Source organism: Apis laboriosa, unplaced genomic scaffold, assembly GCF_014066325.1.
Source record: "Apis laboriosa isolate Shangri-la unplaced genomic scaffold, ASM1406632v1 scaffold18_cov149, whole genome shotgun sequence".
Taxonomy (NCBI): Eukaryota; Metazoa; Arthropoda; class Insecta; order Hymenoptera; family Apidae; genus Apis; species Apis laboriosa.
In genome coordinates this window covers 248,576-261,542 of record NW_025222233.1, presented here as the reverse complement: position 1 = coordinate 261,542, position 12,967 = coordinate 248,576, and the positions used below count along the sequence as shown (strand labels likewise).

Genomic DNA, 12,967 nt, shown 5'->3' with positions numbered 1-12,967 from the left:
ATTAGAAATATCGTTGGAAAGGCCCGATTAAATTAAATGATTTATCAATATTATTTTATTCCTTATGAATATAATTTGTCTCCGCATAATCGCAAATTTTTTACACGGATTTCCTCTTGGGAAATATGAAAAATCCACGTAATGGGAATATACGTGTACAATCTGTGTAAAAATGATAATTATATATTGCGACAGCAAAGTATCAGAAATTCGTCGAGACGCGGTAAAAGAATTGTCCAAAAATTTTATTATCAATCTTCCAATCGCGTTATTTTGAATATTTATCTCGTTCTCTCGTTGTAAATTTATTTCCATCTCGCGAGACTAACTTGGCGAGATTTTATTGCAAAAGAGAGATTGGATCTGGACTAAAAAAGATTTTTATATATGAAAAATTTTAATAAAAAAAGTTGGGGTAAAAAGTTTGGCGATCTGACAACTGCAATTTCACGAGCAAGATGACGGTTTCCTTCCTGGAAAGAACTCACGACGATTGAACAATATGTCCTTCGAAATATTTCTAGGTTATCAGATTTTTCAAGGAGAGAGAGAGAGAGAGAGAGAGAAAAAAAAAATATAGAATAAGCGAATATTTTCCTTATAATAATTTTGAACAGGATTACGTGACGTTTTCAACGGTGTGACTTGTTCCTTCTTTGATAATAATCGCAAGGATGCATGCTGCGATCGCGTGTCTGCGTATCAGCCGCCATCTGACGAATTGAAAAGGCTTGAGAAGCCGACAATGCTTGGGATAAGCTGTGGCCATTAGCATTGCCACTAGCATGCTCAACGATCGGCATTGCGACGAGGAACGATTCACTGTCAAACGGGACCTTGACACTATCCTATTCACCAATCTGTTGCTCGTTACAGTAACGTTCTCTCCTACTTCGAGCGTGATTACGTTTGCGTTTTGAAGCGCAAAAAGTCGTGTCGATTCATTCGAGCGCAAGGGTACTAGGGGATACGAAGCGCTAGGGACCCCAAATCTTGTAACTAGAACCATGCGTTTAGGGGAAATTCGAAAGATAGAATAATATTCGAGGCGAAATATTTCTCGTAATAATTCGTGAAATAATTATTAAGAATAAATATATTTATTTTATAAGTAATTGTACAAATTGTCATAAATAATAAAGTATTATTAATATCTTGCTGTAATTCCAATCATGTTTAGAACTGTAATTAACCTTATCATTTTTTTTTTTTTTTAAGAAAAAGCATTGTTTTTTTAGATATAGAAGAAATATCATAGTTTATCGGAAGTAGAAAGAAATATATATCTCGAAATATCGCGAAACTCGGAACTCCACAGTCAAAGAAAAATCGATGATTGATAATGCACTTTGATATCCTGTTTTCTAGTTACGAACAAGAAACTTGTACAATGCTAGATTTGTACACATGTCCAAGCGAAATTATTGTCATTTTCAGAAAGGTTCAGAATTTTTTGACAAGATAACAGATATATCATATTAACGATAATATTATTGAGTTTAATGATGCATTATAAATTTAACCATTATTGTAAATAGAATAAATGAAGTGGAATGACGTGTTACGTCACAATGGCGAACTGTAACATATTACAATATGTCACTGTACATCCGGTAACGTTGCAACTTAAGTGGGCGTATTCGTAAATGAGAATGTATTTAAACGAATGTTTATGTACAATTATAATTTTAAATAAGAAATATCACGTATTTGTTGACTTTATCACAGATTCACATTATACGTGTTCATGTGTTTTACTTTTAATAATCAGATTACTTAGTGACGTCAATTCAAACATAACTGAGTCACCAAAGTGTAAGTTTCTTATTATGAAGCGACATTCCAAAAATTTAATTTCATCATTCTAATGTGTACTTAACGGTAATAGTTAAAACAAATTTGCTATTACATGTATTTTCGATAATACTATGATTTTATTATAGATTATATTTTTCTGCTAAATCATGAAATATCAAATTAAAAAAAATTAGGAAATGATGATGATGAAGTACAAATAATATCACGATCTCCATAATCTTTATTTCGATCTTATTTCAAATTAACAAACGATGAAATGGCGTTTAATATTATCACACGTAAAAAAAAAAAAAAAAAAAAAAAAAAAAAATTAAATGATTTACTTTTTTTAGGAATATTTTTAGTATACAATATGAGATACATATATTACAGTTTGTATTATAAACAAATATGTTAATTTTACTTTACAATATTTCACATTGTAAAATCATATTTCATATTCATATTGCCGTTAGATGATCAATGAGTCATGTATATAAGTATATATATATATATATATATATATATATATACATAAACATAAATAAAAAAAAACGATGCGAGGTTATCAATATAATGATAATGTATCGGAATACATACAAATAAAAATCAATCGTAAAATTGATCGAAATCGTCCGATCAAATATTTTCCTGAATTGAATTCCCGTTTAATAACAATTGCTTATATCGTGCATTAATCTATTCAAATAAGAAATGTCAAAGAACTCAAGATTTTTTTTTTAAATAAACAGAGTCAACTTTATATTGTTCCAGTATAAAGGAAATAATAATTAAATATTTTCATTTATCGTAATAATTCGAAAAGTATTTAAAATGTAATACGATTTTTTTTTTTTTTTACCACGAGGAAGCATGAGAAGTTACGTATTTTTTCATTTTTTGCATCTTGTAATTGATATTGACACGATGAAATATATATATATATATATATATATATATATGAATTATTGCCTAAAGGCATCAATATAAACATCAGACGATGTAATGAAATTCCATGATACTGTTAAAACGATGCAAGTAAATATGCTGTTTATATCGTATTATTCGAATGTTCAAAGTGGTATCCATTAACACCGATACCCTTTTTTTTTTTATATGTGTATCGAATAATCACGAATTCTGATACTCTTTCAATTATTTCTCGACATTTTCACGATAACACATAGAAATTATATATGACACATCGTCACGAACGATGAATGTTGTTAATATGCTAAAATCGTGACTCATAAATACCATCCTTGTCTTTGAAAACGTGTCACAAACTTGTTAACGAAAATCACCGTATTTCAATAAAGATTAATTATAGGTTAAATTTTCCTAAAATCAAAGACAAATAATTTTATATAATTTTTTTAAACATCTGGCAAAAAAGTATTCGATCTTAAAATAGAATGATTTTTTTTAAAATTATATAAACAACTTTAGTTTTCTTTTTTTTGAAAAGTTAGAATTAGTTTGCTAAATAATATGTGAAGACAAATTTTTGAAAAATTGTAATTGATCGGAATTGAAAAGAAAATAATAAAGTTAGGTTAGGTTAGTCGCTTTTTAATTTAATTTAAAATTTTTTCAAAACTTACAATGAAAAATTAAACAATACATTTTTTGTTATATTGATATTATAATATGAATTATAATAACATATTGAAAATTTTATCAATTTCGATTGATATAAAAATAAATGACAAGTTCTTCAAAATCTAAAAATTTTGAAGAATGATCAAATATTTTCTGTCAGAGATTGTATTTCATCATGCAATAAGTATAATGCACAAATACGAATTAGATATATAACATATACTTCATGAAAACAGGGAAAGTATATCTCGAACGAATATATATATAACGAAGTTTAAATTTACTTTTTTCAATCGACACGAAAAACACTCATTAGCCATGTACACCACTATTAATTCGAGAAAGATCTAGAATCGTGGAAACATTTAATTCGAATAACTTTTACTTTCGAACAAACAATCCACAAACGAGGAAACTAAATTACCTACCAGTTAACGACACTCTGTTTCCGGTTGAATTTAAATCAGTTTCATAGATTTAAAATAATTTTCCATCCTTGCTCTGTAACAAGTCGACATTCGCAAAAAGTTTTAGCATTCTTATCTTATCGATAAGCACTTCAATTTTCCTTCTTACTTTCGCTATCGCAATAAAATATCGCGTAGAAAAAGTTGGCTGATAAATATTAACGCGCATATGAAGTTTTTATCGAGATAGTTAAATCGCAGAAAGATTAAAACTCAGGTTTTAGAAAGAGCGAACAAGCATTGAATCCAATTCGCAGCGAAAGGCGGTCTCTCTGGAGACAATCTAATTTGCAATCACTACCTTCTTCACTATTTTCAAAAATAAGTTGAATCTAATTTATGAAATGGAACGTACAATTCTATTTCCATTTGAAATCCTACGCTTTGATATACTTTATGTTGATAATATTAAAAGAATCGTAACAATCCATTGATTCTTGCAAAATTATTTTGAAATATATTATCCTATTAGTCTCGAAATGGTTAAAAAAACAATGCTAACAGTACTTAGAAATAATTTAAACTATCAAATAGTTAAAAATAATAATTGATGTGCATCGATACTCGATATATATATAGTATATATATCTATTTTTATAGTAGAAATATGTTAACTGATAAGAAAGGTTAGTTTCTTTTTTTCAACTAGTTACTTTCACCAAAAATAAATGTGACTAGTAACATTTTATTGCTGCTCGAGTGAAAGCAATGTTGTTCGATATTGGTTAATTATGCATTAAAATATGCTACCATAAAAACTTGTTTTACTAGTGTTCGTATTAATATTAATTCAGATCAAAGAATCTTCTTTTTGAATACACTTGAATATTTTCATATTTGTGAGAAAAGACTTACATGATTGGTATACCGTGAATTCACAACTTCTGTTTTCGGTTGCTTCTATCCAGTTTTTCTTCTACGAGATCCAATAGGTCGAGAAATTTTCCGTATCAAGTTGTTCATTTTTCATTGCTGGTTTTCATTCTTGAAAAAATACTTTCGTCGAAACACGATCACTATAGTTTCATTTTATTTATTTTTTTTAAAAAGTTATATTATATATTCTTCCGATTCTTTCGATCTCACATAAAATCATCATTTCTTTTCTTCGTTTCATTTTAGCATATATTCTCACTAACTGTTAGATGTGTTACGATTAAAAAAAAATATGTTATTATTAAAATTTATGAATATTATTATGAATATTATGAATATTAGTAATTGTTAACGAAAAATACCGCTACGATTCTACAAAAAATTCTTTCAAACTCCTTTGAAGATTCGATAGATTGAGAACTACTGTTATATAACCTCTAATAAATCTACTAATAAAGTAATCAACTTCACTTTTGTCATTTTTTTTCTAAATTGCAAATATTAAAAATATTTTAAAACTTTCGAATATATACGTGCAATTCTTCACATTGGAAAAGTACTTTACGAGAGTAATGATATATCATGACATATGCATCTTCTTAAAAAGATATTTTTCTATCTTACCGTTGGCAGTTACATTGTTATGTCTTGCATAATGAGACAAAGATTGGAAAGTTATGAACACTGATGGAGTTATGGATCACATAACACGGTGTCGCAATGCATGTATAAGTGATAAACGTGAATATCCTTATGAGATGTCTTTTATTACTAAAACATACGTTTGATCTTTCTTGGCGTAAATGAAGATAATAAAAGCGCGCATACTATTAAGGCTGTATCCTCATTGAAGTAACAATGAGGTATTTTTTAATGCTCCATCTATTCCAATATTGAACAACAAATGATAAAAAAGTTTCTCAATTTTGTTTTAATCAGCAGCTTTAAATATCACTGTAAATGTCGATTACTTGAAATTAACGCGAAATCGTAATTTATTAAAATAGAAATGGTCCAAATAATTTTTTAAATAAATACTATTTCGAATATAAAAATTCATGAAAGTAAGATATAAGAATTTCAAATTTCATTCACAATAAGATCACAATAAGCCTTCTCTATAATTATTATTTTTGATGAAATAGAGATTTCAACGGTCAAAGAAAAATATTTTGTTAGCTGTAACGCCACAACCGAGTGGCGGCGCTGATGTAACATGGCTTACTACGCAAATCATATTGCTATAACTTTGATTAATATATAATATATGTTATACTTGTTCATAAGTAATTGGAATATCTAAATCTTTTTGCAATAATTTATAAGTGATTAATAATTACTGTATATATTGAAATGATTATCTATTCTTGAAACACCCTAATATATTTATTAATAAATAAAAGCATAAAATAATATTTGATAATTCAGAGGAAAATGTTATAAAAACTTTTATACATGTTGTATACATATAAACAAAATACATTTTAAACATAAATATTTATAAAAAGAATTAATAATAATAAAAATATATTAATTTATACACATTAAAGAAATGATACTAAATGAACTAAATATAGTTAAATTTATTCATTCTGTAGAAAAAATTGTATAATTAAATTCTTTTTTTTTTGTGTATAAATTTTAGAATAGGAATTCTTGTATGTCAACATTTAAAACATCATCATTCAATATTCAATACAAATAAAATTATATTATAATAATATGCAATACGTTTTTGAATTGCATACAGTATTATGTAAGAAATATATTGTTAGACCAACTACGTTACTATTTTCGTAATATATTGAATATATATATTTTTAGAAAACATTTCCATATTCATAAATTCCATATGTAATATACAATGGAATTTTTATAAAAAAAATTAATGAAAAAATTAAAATTCATTGATAAAAAAAGTAAAATATTTCTATTTTGATTTAACATAAAATCTTTTATAAAATTTTAGTTAGTTAAAAATTTCGCTTTTACCTAAAGTTATTACCTAATATTATCATAGCGATCAATCAATAATATATGATAAACAAAGTAAACCTTTGATAAATCTATCCAGTCGATATTGTATGAGTGATATCTGAAACATTCATATTTCACAAATTGCGTTCAATTTTTATTGAAATTTTTACACGACGCTTGTGTGGACTGATAAAAATTAATTTCAACCTATTAATTTAATCAGTAACAACATTTTGTATTATCGTATTGTATTCCATTCGATACATCAAAATAAACGACCATTCAAAAATTAACTTACATATATTATCTACCTTGTTTAACAATGTAAAGTATTGTAATAAATTATTGAAAATTATATCATATTTCGATAAATCTGGTAAAAATATCAGTAGAATTTAAATTTGAATCATAGAATTGTGATACGAATATGGAGTGTTATTATACAATCATTTGATACCGTTACATAGCAATGGTAGACAATATAATCGATTTATTCTTTATATCAATCATCGACTAGTTTTTTAAATATCGTTAGTATGATATGACATGAGTGACAAATCGACTGGAATCGAATGGAAAACGACTTGGTTCAAATCATCATTCCGATCGTCAAATCGAAAACGCACATCACTGTGTTTACCTTCATTGCGGAAATTCTTAGTCCGTGGCGCGCAATATCGACAACGTGGTAAGATAAATGCACGTATGTTTATTGTCTCGTATTTGAGATTCGACAGGAAAGTGCTTTTTAAACCGGAAATAATATCGACGATTCTCAGACGAAAAGTTGACACAGACGAATCTACCGCACGACCTGCATGCACTGACTATCGTCTGCTTGAACGACAAAACCTGAACTCTCACTGTACGACCGCGTGCTATACGCGTTACATTCAGGGCCGTATCTCTTTGATTTCTTATTACACATTATTCGTTTTCCAATTCAAATAGAAGATACAATTTTGTTCAATGAATTTGGCTAAAATTGATTTATTGATCACTTAAAATAAAATGATTTAATTTTTGTGAAAAGAGGTTATGTTATTAGATATTACATTGTGATTGTTTGGTGCAATTTATATCAATTACATAAGTTAATGACATTTTAAAAATTCTCAACTTTGTTACAGTTATTTTTATGAGTTAGTACATTTAAACTTTAATAAAAGTGAAGAGATCGTTTCAGGAATTATGTAATATACCAAATACAGACGAGGTTGTGGATATAACTGACAATCAATTACGTTAGTCGAGCTAATCTACCTAGGCTTATTACTTCTTAGAATACTTAGCATAAGGTCACCGTAGAAGTTGTCCATTTACAGAAATTGATTACCGTGAGCATTACGTAAGTGACGTTTTACTATACAAGTATGAAAAACGTAAAATTTTATTATTTCTGTGACACTTATTTTAATATTGAAAAGCTACCATATCTTCTATAGAAAATAATTTATAAATTTGTTTTATCTTGGTTTTCTATTCAAAGCGAAATGCAAAAATAATAAATTAATTGAATTTATCATAAATATTTTAATAATTAAACTAATTTATTTTTTAATATCGATAAATGTAAATATACACAAATTATACGTATATTATATACATATATTATTAATATAGAATATAAAGATTCAAAGACAGGAAGATAGCTAATTATAGAAGTACAGTGTAAGGTTAATTATATCTCACTGCATTATTATGCAGGGTGTTGGCATCCATTCTTGATTCGCCCCTGACTATAGCACAGCAGTCTAGACTACACGCCACGCTACTCGCCATCATACAATCATATGTATAGTGCTGCATATATATACTGTCTATATAGTCCATACAGTTGTATAAAACCCTCATAAAGAAAGAGTACGGTTTGTTCCCTCTCCACATTGTATTGCAAACTATAATTCTGAAAGACTACTAAAGAGCAGAGTATAGTAATTTTTGAAAAAATTCAACTTTCAAATAGTACTTTTACGATGCAATTGTTCTATATATTTAAAAGAAAAAAACAAAATAATTTAAAATATACATTTAAGATTATAGAGATATATTAAGATACATTTATATGTATAGAAATGGAATACAAATATAACGAGAATTAAATATAAAAAAAGTTATTTTGAAAACGCATGTGTGAGTAATCGACTATCAATTTTATATTTTTGAATTTTTGAATAATAACAATAGAACCAATACAATTTATGTTATATATACGAATAAATAATTAACTAAAACATATCTTAATTGAAATTTATTATATATATTATATATATTATATATATATAATTATATGTATAATTATATATATATATATATAATTAAAGATATATAAACAAATAAATTCATTTACACATAATAACGAATACCTACGAAATGATTAAATTTCAATAAATACCACAAGCAAGAGAATAGATTTTTTTTGTTATTAGATAAGGAAATTTTTATATTTTGAATAATGAATATTTACAAACAACAGTTTAATTAGATTTTCTAAATGATTATATTAATCAAAGAAATACTTTAAGATTTTTTTTTATAAGTTTTAATTTTAAATTTTGAATCAAGGAAATCTGCTTTATCAACAATGATATATAAAATCTCCGAGACTTACAGGTAACGCACTCAAACGGAATATTTGAAAACTAACTACGAAGTTAACCTCCCACTTACCAAAAAATGATAACTTATTTATTGGAAAGAAACTAATTATAAAAAAATTTATTATATTTTATAAATGATTATCTAAATCATCAATTAATAATTCTGATCTTTAATAATGTTTCGAATCATATACGAAATATAATTTTAAAATTCAATTTTTTTTACCATCGTTATTTTTGTAATTAAAAATAAATATAGATTCATAGAAATAAATAAAAATAAATTCTCTATTAATCTTTTTCTATTTACACAAATATACAAAATCTTTAGTAATTATATAAAAATAATTAATAAATCAATTTTATTCTGATTGATCAATTCTGTTTTTTATTTGTATTAAAATATATTTCAATATACATATATAGAAACAATGATTTATGAGATGGAAGAAACAAAAGAAATGAAAACCGAAAAACGAGCCACGTCTTCGAGAAAGGGAAAAACCAGAACAAGGTAGACTAGCATAGAGTTCCTTATTGACACTACCGTATCGATCTTCTCTCTGACAAATAATGCTCTCGTTTCGCAAATAACACATATCTGAAGCACGCGAGTATATCACAGGAATAGTTACAGCCGGTGCGCAATACACGTGGGACATATAGGTAATCGTTAAGGCCGTTTGCTTATTGACAGATAAAAGTAATTGGTAATGCGACTAACACTGCCATCGTTTCAAAGATAACGATTATTCTTTGAGTCTCAATTCAAAGTGTGTACAAATGCATATATACTATTATAATCGAGATAATGCAAGTAGATCGACAATAATAAATGTTTTCAATCAAACACTATTACTTTTCAAAGAACGAAAGAAATTAGAATGGAAGAAATATTCGATCGAACGTTGTGATAAAATATAAGACAATAAATAGGTTAAGTCATATACGAATATACAACATTTTCATCGCGAAAGGAGATTGACCTCTCCCATTTTGATTTTATCTTCTCTTTGATTTTCTTCTTCGATACCTTTCTCTGAAATTTTCTTCTTATTTCTTTAGAGAGCTTTTCTCAAAGGGACACTTTGAAAGGGACATTAATATTTGCAAATTACTATCTCTCATGTTTACTATCAATATTAATTCTTCGTTAGATCCAGAAAAAGTTGTTCTATTTTATACGAAGTATTTTATGTTACAAATGCAAAAAAATTATTTATTACGATAATAATAATATGCAAACGCATCGACGTCAAAGCGAAAAAAGTGTCACCGTGAAAAATTAACACCGAGAAATTTTCATTTATGAATTTTATTAATTAAAATATTTAAAATGCTAAATTCTCGTGCACAGAGAAAAATTTTATAAAAACACGATTTTTTCCTTTCTCTTAATATCGTAAAGAACAGTTCTCGCTGCGTTTAGTCGCGTGTAAATTTTTCCTTGTGTATAAAAATATTTTGTTTTGTATATTTATGATATCTACATACGTTTATGGAACGTTATTTAATTAAAGTGGCAGCTGTTAACATCGTTTCGTGTCTTTCGTCAGTTTGGTCGATTTAACGGGCGTGTAAAACGTGAGGCCACATCACTTATCCTTTATTGCTATCGATTATTTCATCCACTGGTCATTATCCGCGACTAACGTGCAAGTCTTTAAGTCCCAAGTGACACTCCACTCAAGTTATTTGCATATAAATACAAAAGTAATCGTTGCCTCGTTTGATTTATCGCCAACAACGATCCTCACCACCGGTGTTTCTGATTTATTGAGAGATCAAGAGGTCGTGTACGGTACCGACACTGGTCAATACCATTAAAGTCCAGCTATATCGCGTGTTCCGTTTCTTTCAACTTTTGTATTTTAATTGCGACTCTTACGTCACCTAGGCGCCCCTGATACCTCTTGCCAGTGAGCGAAACCGTGCGTGGCAAAATATACAAATATCCAAGACTTCGATGCCTATGAGGCACTTCGTTGATTAAACCATCTTCCCTACAGAATTTCGTGAGATCTGGCAACGCAAATAATATTTGTGTAAGGGATACGTGTGTGCGAGCACGCGTAAGCAAGTTTGATGGAATTGTAATCATGAAAATTGTTTTCTTAATTATACGAAATTGAATAGAAATTAGATAGTTTGTAATTTATTTTATACACGTAATTTTATATATATATATATATATATTCTTGTGATTTTTTTTTGAATAAAAAAAAATATATATATATATATTTTTATTATATTTTTTATTTATATACATATATATTTTTTTTATAGTTAATACGTTGCTTTAATACGGTCTCTCGTCTCTGTGGACTTAAAAAGCGTACTTAAAAAGATAAAAGCGTAGCTTTTAAAGTCCATTCGATCCTTCTGTCGAAATCAGTCTTGTTTGAAGAAGATCGCGAGAACAAGATGGCTGCGAAAAGGAGAAGAATTTAAGTATCTTGAAAACGAGTGGTCAAATAGTTGCACTGTCAACAAAAGTATGCATTCTAAGAAGAAATGGAAAAATGAAAATTTCGAAAATTTGCTGATTGCATAAAAGAAAGATTCGTTGTACCGAGAATTAATTTGTTTTCAAAAAGACCAGAAAAAAAAAAAAATGAACAACGTAGATTTATTAAAATCATATAATAAGAAAGAAACAAAGGAAACAAAAAGTATATATCAATTACAATAATGATAGAGCGATACGTGTCGAGTGGCAATTAAAATATGATCATTGAATAGGTAAAGACAAAAAAGATTTCAGATTAATGTTACAAAACAGTGGTTCTCAACCTATATAGGCCCCGACTCGTAAGAAATTTCATTCCGTTTTCAGTTAATGGCATTTATTTATTCGAATATAATTATTTGCCATATTTCACAGGTGATATATGATCGTACTTGACGTGAAATTGATCCAATAAGATTCTTGCACGCCTCGGCCTGGGTGAGGCCGAGACTCGGATGCGTGGCGACTCCCCAAGAGTCCCCAAGTCATAAAACTCGGTTTCCCTTCTGCGCTCACAATTTTTATTATACTGCAATTTTGTTTAACGGAAAAAAAAAAAAAAAAAAAAAAAGAAAAGAAAAAATTCGAAATTCTGCCGTTCAGTGGCTCTCAATCTTCGATTCATAATTACTACCATACTTGAATCTTATGAATATTTTAACCATAATTTTAGCCATTATCCTTAAAAAATTAATCAAATTAAATAAAGCGAGTAATTCGAAATAACGAAATATTTATAGCGGAAAAAAAAATTTTCTTGTTGCAAGTGGTTCTCAATCTGTGTCTCACAAATATTTGATTCGTGCGGTAATTTCTTAACAAATTAATTAACACAAAGAGAGTAATTTAAAATAACAAAATCAATTTTTATTATTAAAAAAAAAAAAAAAAAAAAAGACTAAAATTCTGTTATTAACAAGACGCATTAATACTTTATATTGTGTCATAATTCCTCATAATTCCTCAATGAATTAAACAAAGGCAATAATAACAAAATAATGTATTATATAACGAAAAAAAAAAAGAAAAAAAAGAATTGCACATGATTCTCAACCTGAGTAAGACTAACGAATGGATATCTTGCAAATATCTTATTCATACATATATAATAATTCCTTAACGAATTATCCACACAAAAT

At 27.4% G+C, this 12,967-nt stretch overlaps 1 protein-coding gene across 6 annotated transcripts in view; it reads right to left on the bottom strand.

The window, feature by feature from the left end:
• Positions 1–12,967, bottom strand: part of LOC122712030 (dual 3',5'-cyclic-AMP and -GMP phosphodiesterase 11-like) — a 64,538-nt gene that overhangs the window by 42,438 nt on the left and 9,133 nt on the right. Inside the window, exons 1-2 of one of the 6 annotated variants that reach the window (XM_043931317.1) lie at positions 7,346–7,539; positions 4,722–5,004 (exon numbers count right to left, since the gene is read on the bottom strand). The exons of 2 other annotated variants lie outside the window; for them this stretch is intronic. The gene's annotated coding sequence lies outside the window, so the exon portion shown is untranslated. Of the gene's footprint in view, positions 1–4,721; positions 5,005–7,345; positions 7,542–12,967 lie in introns of those variants that run through there. 3 more of the 6 variants (XM_043931316.1, XM_043931318.1, XM_043931321.1) reach the window with 3 other exon arrangements.